The sequence below is a fragment of the Watersipora subatra genome, chromosome 6 (assembly GCF_963576615.1).
Source record: "Watersipora subatra chromosome 6, tzWatSuba1.1, whole genome shotgun sequence".
NCBI lineage: Eukaryota > Metazoa > Bryozoa > Gymnolaemata > Cheilostomatida > Watersiporidae > Watersipora > Watersipora subatra.
This window is the reverse complement of record NC_088713.1, coordinates 26,177,642-26,202,689: the sequence shown is the minus strand read 5'-3', so window position 1 is coordinate 26,202,689 and position 25,048 is coordinate 26,177,642. Positions and strand designations below refer to the sequence as shown.

At 35.6% G+C, this 25,048-nt stretch overlaps 1 protein-coding gene and 1 pseudogene across 1 annotated transcript in view; both read right to left on the bottom strand.

The window, feature by feature from the left end:
• LOC137398942 (uncharacterized) overlaps positions 1 to 25,048 on the bottom strand; it is a 61,814-nt gene that overhangs the window by 6,471 nt on the left and 30,295 nt on the right. The window lies entirely within an intron of this gene.
• LOC137398773 (ATP-binding cassette sub-family F member 1-like) lies at positions 7,080 to 17,254 on the bottom strand (annotated as a pseudogene).

The following is a 25,048-nucleotide window of genomic DNA, read 5'->3' as shown; positions in this document are numbered from 1 at the left end:
AACCTCGTAAAACTTTTAATTGAACTGCCTCGGAGTGTTGCTCTTAACGAATCCCAGGTAAAGTAAGGGATTTTTCTTTGGTAACTTTTTCTTGAAGTTGCATAAACTTCAAGAAAAGTCGGCAAAATTGATCGTGGGTAAAACGCTCAAAAGAAAAAGATGTCTTTTCTTTTGAGCATTTCAACAACGATCAAGTTTTGCCAATGTCAATCTAAAAAAACGTCCTGGCAATAACATCACCTTAAACATAAAACCAATCTCAAGTGATAGAAAAATCTCTATACTTTTTGATAAAAACGTTTTAAACTTTACATTAAAGCATTTAATTTGAAACAAGCCATTTGTGCTTTTGATTTATAGTATAGTTTGCATATGTACATGTATCTACTAATAAATAAGTAAATACATGGACTTGTGACAGTGCTCTGATAACTTGAACGCTCTGATAATTCGAACACTTTTGCTCGGTCCCTTGAAGTTCGAGTTATCCATGTTTGACTGTATATCCTAATAATAATGCTAAACAACCACATTTAACCCAATAATAATGCTACACAACCACATATATCCTAATACTAATGCTACACAACCACATATATCCTAATAATAATGCTAAACAACCACATATATCCTAATAATAGTGCTAAACAACCGAATATATGCTAATAATAATGCTACACAACCACATATATATCCTAATAATAATGCTACACAACCACATTAATCCTAATAATAATGCTAAACAACCAAAAATAACCTAATAATAATGCTAAACAAACAAATATATCCTGAAAAATAGTGCTACACAACCAAATATATCCTAATAATAATACTACGCAACCACATATATCCTAATAATAATGTTAAACAGCCACATATATCCTATTAATAAGTGCTACACAACCAAATATATCCTAATAATAATGCTAAACAACCACATTTAACCCAATAATAATGCTACACAACCACATATATCCTAATAATAGTGCTACACAACCGCACATGTCCTAATAATAATGCTAAACAACCACATATATCCTAATAATAAAGCTTAACCAACAAATACATCATAATAATAATGCTAAACAACCAAATATATCCTAATGATAATGCTACACAACCACATATATCGTGAAGCAATCCAAAAACATCCAGACATACACATACATCCATGAAGCGAACTACACCAATCACGCAGCATAAATTAAGCAAATTCTACCAACCATAAGAACTGTTTAACAAAAATTACCCCTGAGAAACATGAATATAGCTTAAGTTCCTAATATAATGCAGGTACCCACCATAGTTTCCTTTGTAGAAAAACAGCTTTTGCATGTCAAGGTAAATAATGTCAGTGCACACGTTGTCAAGGAAAGACTGGTCGTGGGAAACGATCAGGAGGATCTTTTTCCAATTCTGCAGGTAATTGTCTAGCCATATGACAGCATTCAGATCGAGGTGATTGGTCGGTTCATCGAGCAGCAAGAGGGTTGGCTCAAGGAACAAGGCTCTGAAAAAAGTGTACATTTTGTTCTATACAACATTTTGATGCAGATTTCAAAGTACAGTCAAACATGAATAACTCGAACTTTGCGGGACCGAGCGAAAGTGTTCGAATTATCAGAGCGTTCAAGTTATCAGAGCAGTGTCACAAGTCCATGTATTTACTTATTTATTAGTAAATACATGTACATATACAAACTATAATATGAATCAAAATCACAATATGGCTTGTTTCAAATTAAATGCTTCTAGTGTAAAGTTTAAAACGTTTTTATCAAAAAGTATAGAGATTTTTTCAATCACTTGAGATTGGTTTGTTGTTTGAGGTGATGTTATTGCCAGGACGTTTTTTAGATTGACATTGACAAAACTTGATCATTGTTGAAATTCTCAAAAGAAAAGACATCTTTTTCTTTTGAGCGTTTTACCTACGATCAATTTTGCCGATTTTTTTGAAGTTTATGCAAGGATTACCTCACTTTACCTGGGATTTGTTAAGAGCAACACTCCGAGGCAGTTCAATTAGAAGTTTTACGAGGTTTTATGGTACATTGTATATCACTCACACTTTTTGAATGGATACTTATTGAATTTACACATGTATTCTGTGTTTAGGTCAAACGGTGAATAGTTTTTTTTAGCTAAGACAACGTATACGTTTAATTACAACAATTTTTAAGATTTTTTAAACATTCAACATTCCGACGTTCATTCAACACGGAATTAATGTCGGAAAACTATTCATCGCTTGACCTAAACACAGAATTTCGGTACCGTTTCGGTACCGTTGCACCCGGCGTTGCCCGTGTAATAGAAAAGTCTTTGGACAGAAAAGTGATTTGTATTTAACATATAACAACATTTGCCATTATAACTTTCAAAGTACATATCATGAGAGAAGTGTGTCGTGTAGTTGAAATAAATTAAGAGAGAAATAAAAACAACTGTAAAGGTTTTAAAACTTTGTCAAACAACTGTACCTTTCAAGCTAGTAGCCTGGCATATTGCCAATGGAAACTCCACTAAGCTAGTTAATAAGGTTAGGCTTCCAATGACAGTAAGAATTCCATGAATTTCCATGAAAGTCCATGAATTTGAGGCTTTAGTGTTGTCAAGCTCAGCTGTTCTAATAATAACCATAGCCGGATTTCCAACAGACATACGGACTTTAAGAAATATATATATATATAGATTATAGTAGTTTTTATCAAAAATTATCAGTGTTGTTCTATCATTTGCGACTTTTTTGACGTTTGAAGAAATTTGACTACCACAATGTTTCAAGATTAAAATCAAGTAAACTTGATCATGGTTAAAATGATAAGGAGAAAAATATGTGCCGAAATAACGGCACTATTCGCTCAGCTGACCGGTCTCTCTCTTTATTGATATCAGCTATTGTGTTAAAGTTGGCACTATTCTGTTAGTCTCTTAAGCCTGGTTTCCATATGACAGCGCAAGGCGCGCAACAAGGCGCACGACGTGGTGCGTAGGCCAGTTGTGATATGGAACTGTCAACACACGACGGTCGCGCGATGTACGTACGCTGATCGCAAGTATCCAACAGAATGGATCCTTGCGATGGGTGCGTGCGATTATGTATCCCACAATACACCGCTCGACCTTGTCAACCTATCCCACAATTCAAGCGAAGGGCTTTGTTCCGAAGAAATCGGTCTCCCGTACGAAAGAGTAAGCCTGATTTTTATTTGACCACGTAATTTCGCAGCGGAGGTCTGTTTTTCCGAAGAAATATGTCTCTCCTACGAAAAAGTAAGGAAAATATCCACCCTGTCCAATGCAAGCATGGATCTTACGCGCGATATGGAAACACTGCCTCGCGGCCCAAGAAATGCATTGCGCACGATCACTGGGCCACGCGCGATCATTGCGCTGTCATATGGAAACCAGGCTTTAGCAACCATAGATGCCATAATCACACTTTCTTGAATCTGAGTGTTTTAATTGTGATCAGGTTATGAAGAATTTAATATTGAAACATCCTGAGAGTCAGATCACCTTCAACATCATAAACCATCACAAATAATAGAAGATACTGATATTCTCTGATAAGGACTATTAGAATTTAGTGTAAGTTTATCTTTAACCGTAATGAAACAAGCCCAAGTTTTAAAGAGCAAGCAACTCCACCTTGAACAGGAGATCAAATACACACTGTCGGGAGGTAGGGGATTCCAAGATGAGATCAGATAAGCAGCAAAATGCATAAAGCTAATCAAGTTAACGATGGTACATGGTTACAGTAGTTTAGTTATCTTCTATGAAAACTAGCGCTGTCAATCTATGCAGTCAGATCTATTAGTAAGCAAAGATGTATCTATACATATTTTATGCCTATGATTTCACACACAGATATTGGAGTGCCTCCAAAAGTGTCTATATCATTCATTTTACCAATTTCAGGGACAGTTGAGGGATACTCCTCACCTCCTTAAGACGGGTGCCCGCATCAGCCTGCCCATTTTCAAAGTCAGCAGACAACTTCTTCTCTAGCTCTAGCAGCGAGTATAGCGGGTGTATCGTCTGCCTTCACCTCTACGAACAATATAGGTACAGTGTGAGACAAAAATGTTGTGACGTGCAACCATCAAATAAATTAAGAAACAAAATAAAACAACTATAAACGTGTTTAAATGTAAATGTGAAATAACTGGATTTAGGAAACATGTTTAGCAGCATACCAAAATATACTACAGACAGCAGCTAAGTTACATGCTAATCCTATACTATGGTTACACAACCAACTTACTGAAAGTTGTTATCATTTCTTCCACAACCACTAAAGGAAATCTCAAAACATTCCATCTCTGCTCCACCAACTAAGAAAGATGCCTTTGCATAAGACTGTCACTAGTGGCAGTTGACTACCAATGATTCTGTTGCTGTAGGAAGGCATGCTCTCTCACAATGACTCTCTCACTCTCACAGCGGTCCTAATAATGCACGGGATAAAATCGCCTAGTATGTTTGCGCCTTAAATATGCCTGATATGATTGCTCTGTTATGAAACAAGCAAACACTCCTAAACAAACAGGAAAAACTGGATTCAGCATTCTTACACAAGCTTTTAGAAACATGAAAATTTAAATTTATTTTTAGTGAATTAGTTTTTTAGTTTGTGAGTGACTGAATGTCATCACAGTATAAGGAGCTGCCTTGTCCTAGTAGGTCTAGTCATCTAGAACTCCTGACCTACAACAACAGGTTATGATTCAATTCCCAGAAAGGTCATGGGTGGTGTCAGAATGACACCCAACCTTAATCTGCTCTCTGTAACCGGGCATGTCTCCAATAATTCCTCTGCCACCGAACTAAGACATGTCCAGCCAAGATCACAGAGCCGTAGTTTGTGCCTTTTGAGCCGTAGTTTTGCCTTTTAAATCCAAATACAAAAAACTTTATAAAAAGTGACACAATTATGACCTTGCGATAAAGACCAGTTTATTCTTTACTGCTTCCAATTTGCTGTTCTGAAGGAAAACAATTAACATAATCTCACCTTGTTCACAGAGCAAGATATCAATGTTAGGTGGAATATTCGGTTTACGCTGGGTCATGTGGTTGAGTAGAGTTGTCTTCCCATGCCCAGTGGGCTAAACGAGACCATACCCCCTTTGGTTGGCTATGGTGAGAGATGCATTCACAAACAAGTCTTTTCCACGTGATCTTATTGAAAAGTTCTCTACCTGCAACATTACATGTTTGTCATAGAATTACATGAGGAACACGCAGCCACCACTTTCACTTGACACATCTGAAAGCCATCGCCAATCCAATATGTCATTGGCGAATCATTTAGCAGACATTAACAACGGTCTAAAAGGCTTTTACGATCACTCGCCAGCTATTGACCACCACTTGGCAGTTAATGTCAATCACTGTCGCCAGGCAATAATCGACAACAACTTGAAATCATAAACAAAATCGTCACATCTTCACTGCATCACTGCAGCACTGTTGCCACTGCATCTCAAGAACTTGTCAACTTTCAACAAAACACAAAAAATTCTGATTTGCCTTTTCTTAATTATAATTGTGTTGAAAGAACAGAGTGAACAATTATTCATGTTATAAAAGTAATAAAACCCAATAGTTTACCAAAATATAATTAATATATATTAATTATATTATTATTAATTATATTAATCGATATAAAGAAACTTGTTTGGTTTGAGCGCTGATAAATTTATAATAATTGTGTCACAGTTGCCTAATAAAGCACTAGTGATAAAAGACTTAGCAAAACTGAACTCTGATTGGCTACTGCTGTGTCGCCACCTTTCTTTGCCCGCCAATTTTTTCGTTTTTCATACCAATTATCGTAAAAACTTTCATTTTTATCTCGAACCATACATGCTACTCCACTGGCAGTGGAGTGTGCCGTGAAGGATCATCAGGTGTAATAAATATGCACACAATTATTCTAACTTGTTGCAAGTTGATGGAGCAGTGCAGTTAGTAGTGTGCCTGCCTGCAGAGTCAAATATTCGAGTTAAATTTCAGTTGTGTCGCTTTTTACCCTAAAGCCTGGTTCCCATATCGAAAGTGAGACCCCGGCAGTAATTTTGTGCAGCGAGACACTCACGGTGCTAGGCTCAGCGGCTTCTGCTCACATAAAGCTGCATCACAAATAATTCCACAAAAATGTTCGTTCGCCAAGCCATTTCGAAAATGCTGACCTTAACCTTTACGGTGCATTTCGTGAAGGTTTTGCCCGCGACTCTTAGCGAAAGTTGAACAGCGTGCAGGTTCACATTTCACATTAATAATAAAGACTTGGCAACTAAATATTTAGACACTACTCCTACCCAGAGGCAACCAATTTACCTTCATACCGCTGCGTATTTATGCATGCTCAACAACCATGCGTAATAACTATGTGCACAAGTATTCTTAAATGCTCAACAACCATGCTAACATTTGGCCAATTTTGTGGATAAATATAAATAGTAATGTACAGACACTGCCAAGTTACACCAAAACCAGGCTAAGGAGGCAAATATCAGTTGATATTTAATAAGAGACTACAACTATGGTGATCTCGTGAGCTGTGAGAGATTGTCATGTGTAATAACTATGTGCACAAGTATTCTTAAATGCTGAGAGGGGATTGATTGGTGCGAGTGGCAGCGTGCTCGGCTGTTAATCCGAATGTCTCAATGTGAATCTTGTGCAATGGAATTTTTTTAAACATATAACCATGCCTTCGGATACGGGTCTTATTATAGCAAAGATTCATGAGTAGAACATCCTTAAATTTCCATTTATGCACATAATCACATAATTCATCAAATAAATATTTAACAAACTATGAATTATTAACAAATAACATGTTTACTATAAGAGGTTCGAGAATGACGATCACCACTGTGGTTAAATGTGACTGAGGAGCAATGGAGTCTAACCTTAATGTCAAGGGCATTGTCAAGGAGATTACATGACTTGCTCGACTTATCGGCCTGTGAGAGGGTAAACCGGTCCTCAGCCTTCAGAGCATTCAACTGCTCCTCAAATAGCTTCTGTTTCTTCATTTTCTTTAGCTCTTTTCAGATGAGCTAAGCTGTTGGCTCCGCCTCCTCCTTCTTCTGTAACAGAAGGAATCAAAGCTACCATATAGCAGCCTGGAAAGTGCCAAGTAAGCCCATCTTTATAGTTAAGTCAAACCTCTACGAACTTTCAAACATACGACGGAGAATTTCAGCAAACACTTATAACAAAACTCAAATTTCTAACTTTGAGGGTTTAAAATCTCTAGAAAAAATTGTTTTTGAAAATTAAAAATTAAAGACAAAAACTAATAAAGAGCAAGCTAAGTTAGTTTAAACATTCCCTAATACAAGTGAGACTATAGGGGTGCGATTTTAGCTTGCTGCTGTCCAATTCATCGACAGCGAGCTACTGGTTGATTGCAAGACATGATCTAGTCAATCACAGAGCCGTTCGTTCGTTCTATATCCGTTGAACCCATCAACATTAAATCCTGTAATTACTTCCTTTTAAAATCTTTGAGGTCATCTGACGTGATAAAACTGACGCATGTGTGATTGGCTGAAATAGGCGAGCATGACAACCTCAGTCCAATTTTATTAGTTTTCAACGCAAGCTATTTGCGACTAAGATTGACTTTTGAGTGATGAAGACGACAAAGCTTCTCCCAGTTGGCTACTTATAAATATTGACAAATATAATCTCACTAGCAACATAAAGATGAAAGCCATGAGGATAAAGTGATAAACTGATCATGACAGCTGCATTCTAGTTTATACCGAAGAACAACAAAACAAAAAGTATATATTTTTACTACATATTAAAAACGTTTCTATTATATGTATGACACAATTTCCACGATCTCGATCAGTTGAATTTTATACAATTTATTTGTTTAAATGATTCCATTGCTTCATGTCATGTAAGAAAGTATGCATGTTTGGGAAAGCAACCCCTCAAAGATCAGATATGACGTCTGCTTAGCCTACTGCTAGCAGAGGCTATGAGTGTTTATAAAAGTATTATTGTACAAACAATGTCTCTGAGATCTTGGCTGTACATGTCTGAGTCTAGTGTCAAGGGAACCTCAATGACTGGAGACATGCCTATGGTAGAGAGTAATTTAATGTTTGATGACATTCCTGTCACTGTCAGTGGCCTTTTTAGGAGTTGAACCCTAACCTGTGTTTGGAGGCCAGGAGTTTTAAACCATCAAGCTGCCTCTGAAACAATACTATAGCAAAAATGGTTTGAACAGATTTAATTTACAAAATCAGTATTTAAAATGTTTCGTAAGCAGTTTCTTTTTATGCTAGTGGTTTCTGTTTATCTGTTACAGTGGAAAGCATCTTTCCACATAAGCTTAGTTATTTTGTAAAACTCTATTGTCACCTAAAGCCTGGTTCCCATATCCGCATATCGGTTGCAATACTCCGGCGGTAACTTGCACAACAAAACGTTTGCAAAGTTAGGCTCGACGGCATCTGTTCACATATAAGCTGCATCGCTAAACATAACTGTGTAATCAAAAAAATGTTCACTCGCCATGCCATTTCTATAACGGTGACCTTCACCCGTACAGTGCATTTCGGGAAGGTTTTGCCTGCGGCCTTTGGCGAAATTTGAACAGCGCTAAACTATTTCAATGCCGCCGGCAACTACCGTCGATCCTCAGCGCGTAGGTTCCCAATTCCCCGCTAATAGCCTGCGGTGCTGTCCACGGTGCTTAGCGACGTATATGGGAACCAGGCTTCAGTTGGAGAGACAATCTTAGGTGAAACCAATTGAACCCCAAACTGTTGTTTGAGAGACACTGATCTGGGTATCTTGTGTTTACATCTTGCGTATCCCTCACAACTTTAAGAACACTCCGGAAGTTTCAGCCTTGATTGAAAATCACAAAGATACGTAAAAGTCGAGCCAGTTAGGGTCCCTGTATATGCGCATGTGTGATGATATCTTAAAAATATTTTATTGTTTTTAAAGTACAACGAATGCCTTATAAAAAAGGCGTAGGGTGTATGCTGCAACTTTGGATTCATGCATAAGCCACTGATAGAGTAATTAAAATGCCTGTCACACATCATTAAAATATGGCAGTTGGAGGACAACTCCAAATTTATGGATGTGCTACCCCATTCCACAATAAAGAGTTGTTGAAACTGTCAATCCTGTATGATAAACATAGCAACCTGAATGTAGCCTTATAGAATCGCCAGGACAGATCAGCAGCCCGACTCCGCTGCCAGTGACAGCAAGTCTATAAAAGTAGTTCCAGTTATAGCAAATTTAACAGTCTAAAGAGAACATCTCACGAGGTCTACTGTGGAATGGAACCAAATTCCCTAAGATCTGTTTCATCAGTGGCAGCACTTTCAACCCTCTTCCTAACGAAGATAAAATCCTCTGGCAAACAGAGGAAAGACAACTTACAGCATCCTTTGAAGATTTCTCACTCGCCTTCAATTCTCTCAGTCTTTTCTCCTGCTTTTCATAATCCTTCATCTGCTCCTTCCGCTTCTGTTTGAACATCTTCTTGAATGACGCTACACAACCACACATATCCTAATAATAATGCTACGCAACCAAATATATCCTAATAACAATGCTACACAACCACATATATCCTAATAATAATGCAGAGCAACCGAATATATCCTAATAATAATGCTAAACAACCAAATATATCCTAATAATAATAATGCTAAACAACCAAATATATCCTAATAATAACGCTAAACAACCAAATATATCCTAATAATAATGCTAAACAACCAAATATATCCTAATAGTAATGCTAAACAACCAAATATATCCTAATAATAATGTTAAACAACCACATATATCCTAATAATAATGCTAAACAACGAAATATATCCTAATAATAATGTTAAACAACCACATATATCCTAATAATAATGCTAAACAACCAAATATATCCTAATAATAATGTTAAACAACCAAATATATCCTAATAATAATGTTAAACAACCAAATATATCCTAATAATAATGCTAAACAACCAAATATATCCTAATAATAATGTTAAACAACCAAATATATCCTAATAATAATGCTAAACAACCAAATATATCCTAATAACAATGCTAAACAACCAGATATATCCTAATAATAATGCTAAACAACTAAATACATCCTAATAATAAAGCGAAACAACCACATATATCCTAATAACAATGCTAAACAACCAAATATATCCAAATAATAATGTTAAACAACCAAATATATCCTAATAACAATGCTAAACAACCAAATATATCCTAATAATAATGTTAAACAACCAAATATATCCTAATAACAATGCTAAACAACCAAATATATCCTAATAATAATGCTAAACAACCAAATACATCGTAATAAGAATGCTAAACAATCAAATATATCCTAATAATAATGCTAAACAACCAAATATATCGTAATAAGAATGCTAAACCAAATATATCCTAATAATAATGCTAAAAAACCAAATATATCCTAATAATAAAGCTAAACAACCAAATATATCCTAATAATAATGCTGAACAACCAAATATATTCTAATAATAATGCTAAACAACCACATATATCCTAATGATGCTAAACAACCACATATATCCTAATAATAATGCTACACAACCAAATATATCCTAATAACAATGCTAAACAACCAAATATATCCTAATAATAATGCTAAACAACCACATATATCCTAATGATGCTAAACAACCACATATATCCTAATAATAATGCTGAACAACCGAATATATCCACATAATAGTGTTACACAACCAAATACATAATAATAATAATGCTAAACAACCACATATATCGTAATAAGAATGCTAAACAATCAAATATATCCTAATAATAATGCTAAAAAACCAAATATATCCTAATAATAAAGCGAAACAACCACATATATCCTAATAATAATGCTAAACAACCAAATATATCCAAATAATAATGTTAAACAACCAAATATATCCTAATAACAATGCTAAACAACCAAATATATCCTAATAATAATGTTAAACAACCAAATATATCCTAATAACAATGCTAAACAACCAAATATATCCTAATAATAATCCTAAACAATCGCATATATCCTAATAATACTGCCAAACAACCAAATATATTCTAATAATAATGCTAAACGACCACATATATCCTAATAATAATGCTACACAACCAAATATATCCGAATAATAATGCTACACAACCAAATATATACTAATAATGATGCTAAACAACCACATATATCGTGAAGCGATCGCAATACATCCATACACATACATCGATGAAGAGAACTACACCAATCACGCGGCATCAATGAAACGCACTCCCCGAATCACGCGGCATTAATTAAGTAAATTCCACCAACCATAACAACTGTTCAACTAAAATTACCCCTGAGAAACCTAAATATAACCTAGGTTTCTAATATAATGCAGGTACTCACCATAGTTGCCCTTGTAGAAAAAGAGCTTTTGAATGTCAAGGTGAATAATGTCAGTGCAGACATTGTCGAGGAAAGACTGGTCGTAGGAGACAATCAGAAAGGTCTTTTTCCAATTCTGAAGGTAATTGTCTAGCCATATGACAGCATTCAGATGGAGGTGATTGGTCGGTTCATCGAGCAGCAAGAAGGTCGGCTGAAGGAACAAGGCTCTGAAAAATGTGTAAATTTTATTCTATACAACATTTTAATGCGGATTTCAAAGTGTTTTATTTTGAATCTTGCATGTAACACTTGTTGGTGATGCAATCTATGGCAAGTATTTTGTCTCTTATAAAAACAAATCAGTTTTAGTAGCTTAATGACTGTGTATTACATAATTATGTGTGCTTTTCAAAACCATCATCAAATATTGGGTATCTTAGTGAGTTCTACATTTTATCATGGTGGCAGTTCCGCAAGAAGCAATCAAAGAAGTTCGGAAATTACGCTGAATTGCTGTCATGTTTGTCATTCTATGATCAGCTGCTTGAACAATCTTCCACCTAATATCCGTTCTCTTAGCAGAAAACAAGTAAAAAAGATCGCTTTAAAGAGGATTCGAACTCACAGCTTTTAAGTTCATGGATTGTCACTCCTCCACCTGTGCCAATTGACTGCTTTCTACACTATGGAATAATTGTGCAATTAGTTATTACACCTTATAATTTCTCACATCCTCCCGGCATTGCCATGGTATTAGTAAATATACAAGTATAAATAAACAAACAGTCATCTTACAATATAATAACGAGATGATAACCCTCCTATGCATGCACCACAATAGACCAATATTCTGACTTCTATAGTCCTAGAGGACAGACCTTGCAAGAATAACTCTCATCCTCCAGCCACCAGAGAAGTGTTTGGTCGGTCTCTCCTGCATCTCCTTGGTGAAACCGAGACCGGCTAAGATACGCCTAGCCTTAGGTTCCGCTGAATGTACTCTGATAGCTTTCATTTCCTCAGATACCTAACAAAAGGCCATCAGATGTACATGTAGTTGTGGTCTCTATTTTCATTCACAACATTTTAACAATAATGCCTTGTAGTACACACAAGGAGAAATAGTTTGTCAACCACAATTTTTTAATGAACTCGAGATAAAACCAAAAAATTTTTTTGAAGAAATTTGACTACCACGATGCTTCAAGGTTAAAATCAAGTAAAGATCGTGGTTAAAATGTCAGGGAGAAAAATACATGCTGAAATAACATCACTAGTTGCTCAGCTGACCGATCTCTCTCTTTATTGATATATGCTATTATGTTAGAGTTGGCTCTATTATGTCTCTTAGCAATTATAGATGATATAATCACACTTTCTTGAATCTGAGTGTTTTAATTGTGATCAATTTATGAAGATTTTAATCTTGAAACATCCTGGGAGTCAGATCACCTTCAACATCATAAACAATCACAAATGATAGAAGATACTGATATTCTCTGATAAGAACTACTATAATTTAGTGTAAGTTTATCTTTAACCGTAATGAAACAAGCCCAAGTTTTAAAGAGTAAACAACTCCACATTGAACAGGAGATCAAATACACACTGTCGGGAGGTAGGAGATTCCCTGATGAGCTCAGATAAGCAACAAAACGCGATAAAACCAATCAAGTTAACGATGATACGTGGTCACGGTAGTTTAGTTATCGTCTATGAAAACAAGAGTTGTCAATCTACGCAATCAGGTCTATTAGTAAGCAAAGATGTATCTATACATATTTTATGCCTAAAATTTCACACATAGATATTAAAATGCCTCCAAAAGTGCCTATATCATTCATTCTCCCAGCCTCAGGAACAGTTGAGGGATATTCTCACCTCCTTAAGACGAGTGCCCGTGTCAGCCTTCCTATTTTCCAAGTCAGCAGACAACTTCTTCTCTAGCTCTAGCTACTCCAGACACTTCTTGTCAGCATTTAGGACAGCGAGTATAGCGGGTGTATCGTCTGCCTTTACCTCTACGAACAGTATAGGTACTGTGTGAGACAAAATTGTTGTGACACGCAACCATCAAATAAATTAAGAAACAAAATAAAACAACTGGAAAAGTGTTAAAATGTAAATGTGAAATAATTAGTAAGTAATAGCTTAATTAAGTCTGTTTTGCTGGGATTACAATAAAAATGATTTGGTAATGATACAATTAATACAGACTGAAAAAAAAATCCTGAATATGTTGAATTAATAATAATAATTCGTGCATATATGTGTGTGTATAAACAATGTTAGTGTTCCAGCAGAATCTATCCATCAAAACTTTGAATATGCCAATACTGGTACTTCTCGATGCTGGTAAAATGTAAAAATGAGATATCGGACTGTCTTTGTCTGACCGAACGGAGAGAGAATGTATAGGCTATTCCTACTCAAGATAATACCTTTGCTGATTTAGTAATTGAACCTTACAAGAAGTGGAAATAGAAGTTCACGAAAACGCATCGTGTTTCATAGAGATGAAAGTGTTTCAATTAAGACGATATTCAGCGTGTGAAATCGGAACAAGGGGTATAAAGTATATAGTAAAAGATTTTAATAGCCATAGCTGGACATACAGAAAGACATACAGACTTAAATTGCTCTCTGCAACTGGGATGTCTCCAGTGATTTCCTTGCCATTGGACTCAGACCAACCAAGATCACAGAGCCGTAGTTGGCGCAACAATCTTTTTAAATCCAAACACATTGAAACTTTATAAAAAGTGACAAAATTATGAGCTTGTGATGAAGCCCAGTTTATTTTTCCGATTTGCTGTTCTGAAGGAAAACAGTTAACAAAAACTCACCTTGTTCACCGAGCAAGATATCGATGTTAGGTGGAGTATTCAGTTTACGCTGGGCCATGTGGTTGAATAGAGTTGTCTTCCCATGCCCATTGGGCCCAACGAGACCATACCTCCTTTGGTTGGCTATGGTGAGAGACGTATTCACAAACAAGTCTTTTCCACACGCGCTTATTGAAAAGTTCTCTACCTGCAACATTCCCTGTCTGTCATAGAATCATGTGAGGAACATGCAGCCACCACTTTCACTTGACACATCTGACAGCCATCGCCAATCCAATACATCATTGGCGAATCATTTAGCAGACATCAACAACGGTCTAAAAAGCCTTCAACTATCACTTGCCAGCTATTGACAACCACCTGACAGCCAATGTCAATCACAGTCGCCAGGCAATAATCGACAACCACTTGAAATCCCCAACAAAATCGTCACATTTTCATCAAACGTAGTTGAAAGTTCACTGAAAGGGTTGTCACTGCATCCCAAAAACTTGTCAACTATTAACAAGAACACAGAAAATCCTGATAGGCTTTTTCTTAAGTATAATTGTGATGAAAGAACAGATTGAACAATTATTCATGTTATAAAAGTAATAAAACTCAATAGTTAGCCAAAATAGTATTAATATATATTAATATATATTATATTAATTAATTATATTATTCCTAATTATATTAATCAAAATGAGGAAACTTGTTTGGTTTGAGCGCTGATAAATTTATAGTAGTTGTTTCACAGTTGCCTAATAAAGCACTAGTGATATAAGAATTAGCGAAACTGAACTCTGATTGGCTACTGCCGTGTCGCCACCTTTCTACAAACTCGAACTGAGCACATGCTTTGATAGAAGGCTTGCAGACGGGCATACAGTGGTGATCATAACTATGGGACTGCCTAATTCTATTTTTCATTTTTCATGTCAATTATCGTAAAAACTTTCTTTATTATCTCAAAACATACATACTTCTCCACTGGCAGTCGAGTATGCCGTGAAAGATCATCAGGTGTAATAAATATGCACACATTTATTCTAACTTGTTGCAAGATGATAGAGCAGTGCAGTTAGTAGTGTGCCTGCCTACAGAGTCAAATATTCGAGTTCAATTTCAGTTGTGACGCTTTTTACCCTAAAGCCTGGTTCCCATATTGAAAGCGAGACCCCGACAGTAATCTCGTGCAGCCAGACACTTGCAGTGCTAGGCTCAGTGGCTTCTGCTAACATAAAGATGCATCGCAAACAATTGCATAAAAATGTTTCTTAGCCATACCATTTCAAAAATGCTGACCTTAACCTTTGCAGTGCATTTTATGAAGGTTTTGCCTGCGACTCTTAGCGAAAGTTGAACAGCGTGCGGGTTCACATTTCACCGCTGATAGCCTGGCAGCGATGTTGCAGGTGCTTGGGGCGTACACAGGAACCAGGCTTCACCTCTTAGCTATGCTTTAGACAGAAGGATGGATACGGTTTGTACTATAGTAAAGATTTGAACAGCAAGTTTTGCAGCCATTCTGTATGCCACTGAATATTCTCAAAAACGTAATCTATTCATTGGGCACACATTTTATCCTTTCCTTTGATTAACAATAAATACTTGGCAACTAAGACACTGCTCCTACCCAGAAGCCACCAATTTACCCTGATAAAGCTGTGTATTTATGCATGCTCAACAACCATGCTGAAATTTAGTCAATTTTGTGTATAAATATAAACTTATTTTTAATGAATTTGCTGTAATGCACAGATACTGCCAAGTTACACCAAAACCAGGCTAAGGAGGCAAATATCAGTCGATATTTAATAAGACTACAACTCTGGTAGTCTCGGGAGCTGTGAGAGATTGTCATGTGTAATATCTATGTGCACAAGTATTCTTAAATGCTACAAGGGAGTTGATTGGTGCGAGTGGCAGCGTCCTCAGCTGTTAATCCGAATGTCCTACTGTGAATCTTGGGCGATATAATTTTTTTTCAACATCTAACCATGTCTTCGAACAAACATACTTGGGTCTTATTATAACAAATATTCATATGTAAAACATCCTTAAATTTCCATTTATGCGCATAATCACATAATTCATCAAATGAATATTTAACAAACTATGAATTAATAAGAAATAACATGTTTACTATAAGAGGTTCCAGAATGACGGTCACCACTGTGGTTAAATATGACTGAGGAGCAATGGAGTCTAACCTTAATGTCAAGGGCATTGTCAAGGAGATTACATGACTTGCTCGACTTATCGGCCTGTGAGAGAGTAAACTGGTCCTCAGCCTTCAGAGCATCCAACTGCTCCTCAAATAGCTTCAGTTTCTTCATTTTCTTTAGCTCTTTTCAGATGAGCTAAGCTGTTGGCTCCGCCTCCTCCTCCTTCTGTAACAGAAGGAATCAAAGCTACCATATAGCAGCCTGAACAGTGCCAACTAAGCCTATCTTTATAGTTAAGTCAAACCTCTACAAACTTTCAAACATACGACGGAGAATTTCAGCAAACACTTATAACAAAACTCAAATTTCTAACTTTGAGGGTTTAAAATCTCTAGAAAAAATTGTTTTTGAAAATTAAAAATTAAAGACAAAAACTAATAAAGAGCAAGCTAAGTCAGTTTAAACATTCCCTAATAAAAGTGAGACTATTAATTATTAGTAATAATTATTTTATTTAGTATAATAGGGGTGCGATCTTAGCTTGCTGCTGTCCAATTCATCGACAGGCAGTGTAGAAGAATTTGAGAAACAAAATGAAGCTGAAATGTCAAACTGGAAGCAGCAGTCAGATCGCAACTGGTAGCTGATGTCATGAGCTAAATCTAATAACTAAATAACTTTTTTCCAATTCATTTATTATTGTTTCTGTAAAATATTATGAATGTTTCTGTTTATGTCCCATGTTTTGACTATTTCTCACCTTGACTAGTCGAGGTGGCCTCATTGTTAAAAGTAGTAGGCATTAGTAGACACTCCTATACAGTAGACACTCCTATACAGTAGACACTCCTATACAGTAGACACTCCTATACAAAAAGACACTCCTATACAGTAGACACTCCTATACAGTAGACACTCTTATACAGTAGACACTCATATAATGTATATATCAGATACATCAGACACTCATATACAGTAGACACTCATATACAGTAGACACTCTTATACAGTAGACACTCCTTTACAGTAGACACTCCTATACAGTAGACACTCCTATACAGTAAACACTCCTATACAGTAGACACTCCTATACAGTAGACACTCCTATACAGTAGACACTCTTATACAATAGACACTCTTATACAGTAGACACTCCTATACAGTAGACACTCCTATACAGTAGACACTCCTATACAGCAGGCACCCCTATACAGCAGGCACCCCTATACAGTAGACACTCATATACAGTAGACACTCCTATACAGTAGACTCTCCTATACAGCAGACACCCCTATACAGTAGACACTCCTATACAGTAGACACTCTTATACAGTAGACACTCTTATACACTAGACACTCCTATACAGTAGACACTCCTATACAGTAGACACTCCTATACAGTAGACACTCATATACAGTAGACACTCTTATACAATAGACACTCTTATACAGTAGACACTCCTATACAGTAGACACTCCTATACAGTAGACACTCCTATACAGTAGACACTCCTATACAAAAGACACTCCTATACAGTAGACACTCCTATACAGTAGACACTCATATAATGTGTATATCAGATACATTAGACACTCCTATAATGTATATCTCCTATAACATAAATTCCGGATAACGTAGAAATTTTATTTAGTTTCCACTTCATACTATTTAAAAATGTTTGTATAACGTAAAGTGTCAAGTCGGTCGAGTTTTCATATTCAATTAGAATGTTAGTTTATCTCACCGCCCTTGCGGAGGAAAAACGACGTGCATATAGCGTAATATTGTTATATACGTGCGTGTAGCGTGATATTTATTATATACATATCTTTCGCGACATACTAATTTGTTGGGATAGATCGTCAAATGTGTCGACAAAACAGAGAATAGGACAGCTGTGCAAATTGCTCATAAATACTTAAAGGCAGTTGACTAGTGCATGTGTTAAAGCGATCCACTAATCTGAATGTCAAGAGTTGAAGTATCGTCGAAAGTTATCTTTTATTATAACCTTGACCTCTCTATGCAAGGGTCTAGCTTATAATAAACATCAAGATTTTGTCGTTTTGCTTTATTTTAGAACCAAAACAAAATGTTTCATTAGTTTTACTTGGCAGAATAGACCATACTGATTGGAACAAATAAACAAAACGTTGTAAATCAATGCAGAAAATGTGTAGTTCTCATCTCCTCGTTGTAAAATTACTACAATCATGGTCTATATAACCAGTGATATTGATCATAAAAGGGAGAAAATTTGCTGATGCAAACCGCTTATATGGCAGTTACTATACAGCCCACAAAATAAAAAAGTTGAGTTAAGTTCTTCCTTTTCGCATGGCTAAAGAGGTGAGTTTGGAAAGATCTTGGACCGAATCAGGCAATTAACATGTACTTCACTGTTCTTATAGGAACGTAAGAACTTTCTGTTGTAGGAACGCTTAAAGTACTTAAAAAAAATAAATGTGAAGATTTGGCAATGAGCAGGTTGAGTGTAGAGTGAGTGATTGAAACATGGTATAACTATAACTAGTAAGAAGATGGAATATACTATAAACTAAGTACTCCTGCAAATTCTAAAGTTATACCACCAATTCATAACACCAGTGGACTCCATCTTGTTAATATTGGTTATTTCGATGCAATGTTTAATTTTTGCTATGCAAATGAATAGATTAGCTTAAAAACTTTTTCAACGTCTTCAAAATAGTGCTGTAATTATAAGAGTTAATAATAGAAACTGACAGCACTTGAAGAAATAGAGAATTGAAAAGATCAAGTACGCACATATAAAACATGACAGATCAACCATAATAAGCTAATGACAGACAACGAATCAGGATAGCTTGGTCATGAAATGGTTAAAGTGAAGATAAATTTAGGAGTTATCTAACCTTTTTTATGAAGCTTCTAACCAAACAAAATGTACACAGATTTACTATTCACACAATGGTTCCATCATGACATCTAAATAACACAAAATAATCCACAACTTACCAATAGCTGGTCAGCTAGTGAGTAGCAGAGACCCAGACCTGACAATCAAAGGCTCTTAGAAGAATAGAACAGGAGTGGAGACACGTACAGAGTAGATGGTACTAGAGAGGAATAGAAGACAATATACAGCTCAACAGGAAGAACATCTCTGGAGATGGAAGATGTACAAGTGCTTGAACTGTCAACAGGATCATATAACTATGAGAGGATTGAATGATAACTATGGAGGTATACAGCATTCTCTAATCACTATTTAGACTGTCATGTTTGTAAGCGATGAGATAGTAATCTTTATATATATATGAATCTCAAAAGTTTGTCATCTGTTCGGATGTTTGCCTGTCCAGCTATAGCTATTAAAACTTAGAATGAAGAATCCGTATCGCAGATGATTTGATATCGTAACCTCCCATTTCCCAGATGATATGCTAAACAATTGAATTACATAGCAGCATCTAGAAAAACAATAGAAGACGAGGAATATTGGAAAACTAATAATACTAGTATCATAGGTTGAAAGCGGAATTAAGATGATTTGAGAGGAAGGACAACTAAAGATTACCCGTAGGATAAGGTACGCCCAACAGCCATATATCTGTGAGATCTGATGATTCGCTGTATTTAAGCTCTAAAGAGCTGAGAGAATAGACAGCTTGCACTGATGGAAATCCTCCCCTCTCATGGCATCGCAAATATTCAGCTGCAATGAACATATCGTGTATGATATTAGCAAATAGAGGTTTTGCTTAACCTTTTAAATAAGTAAAGTAGAATCATAAGTTAAAGGTTAACATGATGCTTAGAACCAGATATACAAAAACCTTATCTTCAAAATAACAAAACAATAACCAGAAACAAGCATCATAAAAATAAAAAGTGAGCACACTTATATATAAAGGTTGGTAATTATCCTCCAAAATGATTATACAGCGTGGCATATTTATTTGTCCCATGACCAACTGCGCATGAAATTCACATTGAATTTTATAATTCGCCAAACATGCTTAAGCATTTGGCCAACAATTCACGAAACGTGTACCCTTAAAACCTCTAACCAATTGCTAGTCACTTAAAAAAAAACTTTGAATAAAAGTAATGGTTTTATAGGTAAACTAGCACCAAAATAAATTTTGAAAGCAAACGAAAGATATAGGTTTTGCACAAAAATTCCACGCAATGCAAATTTTGTACGACTCCTGAAAAAATATTGATGCGGACCCTACAATCGTATCCAATTACACAGCAAATATAATAAATAGTTAAACAAAACATGCATACGCATTTGGATAACAATTCACGAAGCATGTACCCAGTAAATGTCTAATCAATTGTAAATGAACCACGATAAAATACAACAGCGTATACTCAAGAAGAAAAGGTTAGGAAGTCTATGAGAATAGACCGACTTACTTTTTTATCCGTTACTCTTTCCAAATCACGATTGACATTCAATGTTATTAACGCAAACTAGCTTATTTCTTTACAAAATTTGCATGTATTAATTTGTGAGGTTCACAGCGAATTCCAAGAAAGAGAGCAGCGCTTTTTGTAAGCAGATGACCGGCCAACGGATGTCCACGGGTTTGAGAAAGGTACCTCCTAGTAACAGATTGCTCGAACAGTCGTTTTGCGGTCGTTTACATAACGCAAGAATACAGCTCGCCCTCAAACGTAGTCCTGGTTTCCTAAAACACAAATTATGATCAGACGTCTAACAGGATTAGTTTTTGTTGACGTTTCGTTAGACTAATCAGTATCTCAACAATGAACTTCTTGCACATGCGCAGCAATTTCGTTTAAAGGATTGTCGTAAACGGTATCGAACGCTGTAGGACTTCCGCCTTGTTGCTGGGAAACGCTTGTCCGTAGCATTATTGTTGTAGAAACGTTTGCGGAACGTTAGAATTCCTTCGGATTGAAAGCTCTAGCAGTAAGTATAAGCCTTCACCGATGTGTTCAGAACATTTCAACCAATTTACGGTTATAGAACGCAATAAGCTGTACAGGTGTTGACCTTAAATAAGTTTTAGCACTATGTAATCGATATAGTCATCCGCGTGTAATCACCTGATTCGTCTCCGATGTTTGTGGTGGATCTCTAGTAGGGCGATTGACTTTTTTCTATGATTGATTCCTTCACTTTTCAGAATTTTCAATTGGTTTTTGTTAGGATTTTAGTCATTGTATACTTTGTTGACTTGGGTGTTTTGTTGTTTGTACATATCGTATGCTTATTTTGTGGTCTGGCTTCCCTCGCCGATTGTCTCGCGTTATGGAGACATTTTCATACCAAAATATTACCGAAAATTATTAAAATTTGGCCAAGTACATATATTGCTTTTGTTTGCTAACTATGCTGAAAGCATTGCTGGCTCAAAAGCTTGTATTTTATTATAAAAAACTAAACGTTTTGCAGCAGCCTTGTTATTTAATGTGATAAGATGAGCCGACAACAAACTATTTCACACTGGGGAACAAAACTTGGTTTTACTGACAAACTACTCATCCTGTGTTAGGCGTGTATTCAAGTACTATCTAGAAAAGTGTGAAAAAGAAATTTTGAATTTGTTCATCAACATCATTCTAGAGACATGAATGCAGCTTTTTATAGAACATTCTGGATGGCACAAGTTTTTTTTAAGAAATTGGTACTTTTTGTGCAATTAATTTCATTCTGTCATGTCAAGATCTGCCAATCACCACTTTGGTAAACCAATCACCAACCTTTTAATTGTAGGCTGATTAGTCATGACAAGCTCAGTTTGTACTACTAGGAGTTATCCTATTTTTACTGTGAATCAATATGATTTTGAGCATTTCTGAGGTTATAATGTGCCTTTTTAATGTATTACATGTAGCAAATACCACTAAAGATTCATCTCACATTCAGATGTTATTTTGTCCACAGGATTTCTATTGGTAATTTATACATCTATGTTCCACCATAGAAGTTACCTTTTATGGTCACGAAGACAAGATTGCCTCGCTAGTCTCCAAAACCGTGTTTTTAGTTATAAAATATCCAGGGTTATTACCAAAAATGAAATATTTTTGTTATAAGTACAAATAGTATGAAAACGCTATCAGTTAATCATTACAAAACTAGTAGGAACTGTTTCAACTTCTGCTCCCTTCTGCGGAAAATGGGATGGTTTTCTATAACGATAAGGAAGAGTTTTCTAATACATTTCTGGGGAATGGCATTGATGTGCACTAGTTTTTTTGTTAGGTCCAACACTTATTTGTGTTAATAGCATTTTTATAATGTAACACTTAAAATTTAATTCTAAGGATTAAAAATTTGCATCTTTTGAGCTTTTAAATTATATTGTATTGTTGTTATTTCTTTGAAGCAATGGCTTCCGCAGCAGAGGACATCGAATGCGAGTTTTGCGGTTTAAAAAATGATAAAATAGTTGATCCGAAGAAGCTGCCATGTGGGCACATAAACTGCATGCCTTGCCTCACGTCACACTACAAAGAGAGCAAGATTTTATGGTGTGGTTTGCAAAGTTGCGGGTAAGTAATATTCAACAATACCATCATGTTAACATTAAAAATATTTAACATCTGAGAGTAAACTGGAAAAAATGAACATTCTTCTATAATTGATCATGTAAACGCTTTAAATGGTTATTGTTGTTGAAGTTTTTCATCCAATCATTTTACTCTTCAGGGATAACAACTAGTAGGACAGGTTGTTAGTTACTTTACATGTTTTAGTAAGTTAGCATTTGCTTGATTTGAATAGACCCAAAAAGCTGACAATACATACAAACGCGATGTGTTGAATATTGATAAAACGCAAGCTGAAGATAGCTATCATGCCTTTCATTTGTACATATTTTTATTGAACGAATGAGAAAGGATTTACAAAAATTCGATCGGTCGAAATTAGTTTGTTTTTTCATAATTCTTATAGACAGACTACAACTTCCATTGTAACTTTAATCTGAAGTTAACTTATTGGAGATTCATTTTTATTTTTGTTTGGCAGTTGTTTTATTATGCCAACTTTCAGTCAATCTCAATATTATGTACACACAAGTTATGAGATGACTAAAATGTTGGTCAACATGGAGCTTGAGTACCTGACAATCAGATTATCAGGCTGACACTCTAACCAACTGAGCTAATCAGCTGCCTACCAAATCTTTAAATAATTGTACCAATCAGGGAATAAATATTGCTTTGTGACATTAATAGCAGCCAACAGATGGATGAAAGATGGTTAATAATATTATAGATAATTGATATTATTTCATTAGCAAATTGATCTAAATTGATAAGAATTGAGCTGCCAATTATAGTTTTATTATAATAGCATATCTATTTGAGCAAGTACCTAATAAACTTATAGGATAACACAATATATTGTTGTAACAGTATTTATAATGTTATTTTATTACATTATTTTTGGAAAGTATTTTTTTACCATTTCTGATTTTTAGCAAAGTGTATAAAATGTCCCCTGAAATGCTACCAGATTTTGATAATGCACAATTATGTGACACTTGTGTCAAGAAGGGTCCAAACAAGCATCAGGCTGTGTCATATTGCACAGATTGCTCCAGAAAGTTTTGCATGAAGCACCTTGAGGTATGTAAGAGATACACACGTAGTAAATTAAGGTCTCTGCCATTACAATTCTTAGCTTTACAATAATAAAAAAATTGTAAATTTGGCTTGTAAAAATTATATAATAAAATATTATTGTTGAAGGCAATGCAAACATGATTTGCAGAAAATGTTGAATACATTATAGCCCTGTTATCGTTTGTGCTGAAATCTTCACGAATAGAAGGATTTATGAAGACAATCAGAGCTCTAATGACAAGTACTTTTGAATAGCTCGACTCAATTCCAATTGACTAAATATTAAATTCAAAAGATTTTATGCTCCACCTTACTAGGTGAAAACAGCTGAGTCCACAAACCGCCAACCAGGTGCAGGAATGGTTTTATCAACCCTTTGCCAGAATCGGTGGGTTAATCGATTTCAACGAACTTGACGTTGTTTTGCGTTCACTACCTTGGTCAACTCATAAAACCATTTGTTTTGTACTTGAATTAACTAATCGAATGGGACCAGTAAAATTTTTTACAAATTGATACTAATAATGACTAAATAACGTAGACTAAACATGACTTTTTGGGATGCAGTTGGTTTTGCCATATATTCGAACATGTTATTTCTAAAGATGGCGGCGTGTCGATTTTATTTAATAGCTAGTTTCCGGCGTGCATGTAGCAACTGAAAACTTAGCCGATACAAAGGCTGTGATGAAATAAGCTAACTCGATGACCTAATTACCGTAGACCAGTAGAATTGGTAGTCGGTACTCAAACTTTTACAGTATTTAGAGAAAGTTAATATGACAAGTTTTCATTTTCCCTTATTTGAGGTATTTGAAACATTCATAATAATGTATCTGTAGCTGGATTTAAAATTTTATTCTAGCCAACATGAGTAAATACAAAATATAATATATGCCAATAGAGCCGCGTAGGACTAGACTTTTGTTGCAATAGCTGATGTAAATACGAGATACAGTGAAACTCGGATAAATCGCCCTCGGATGTATCGAACACATGGTTA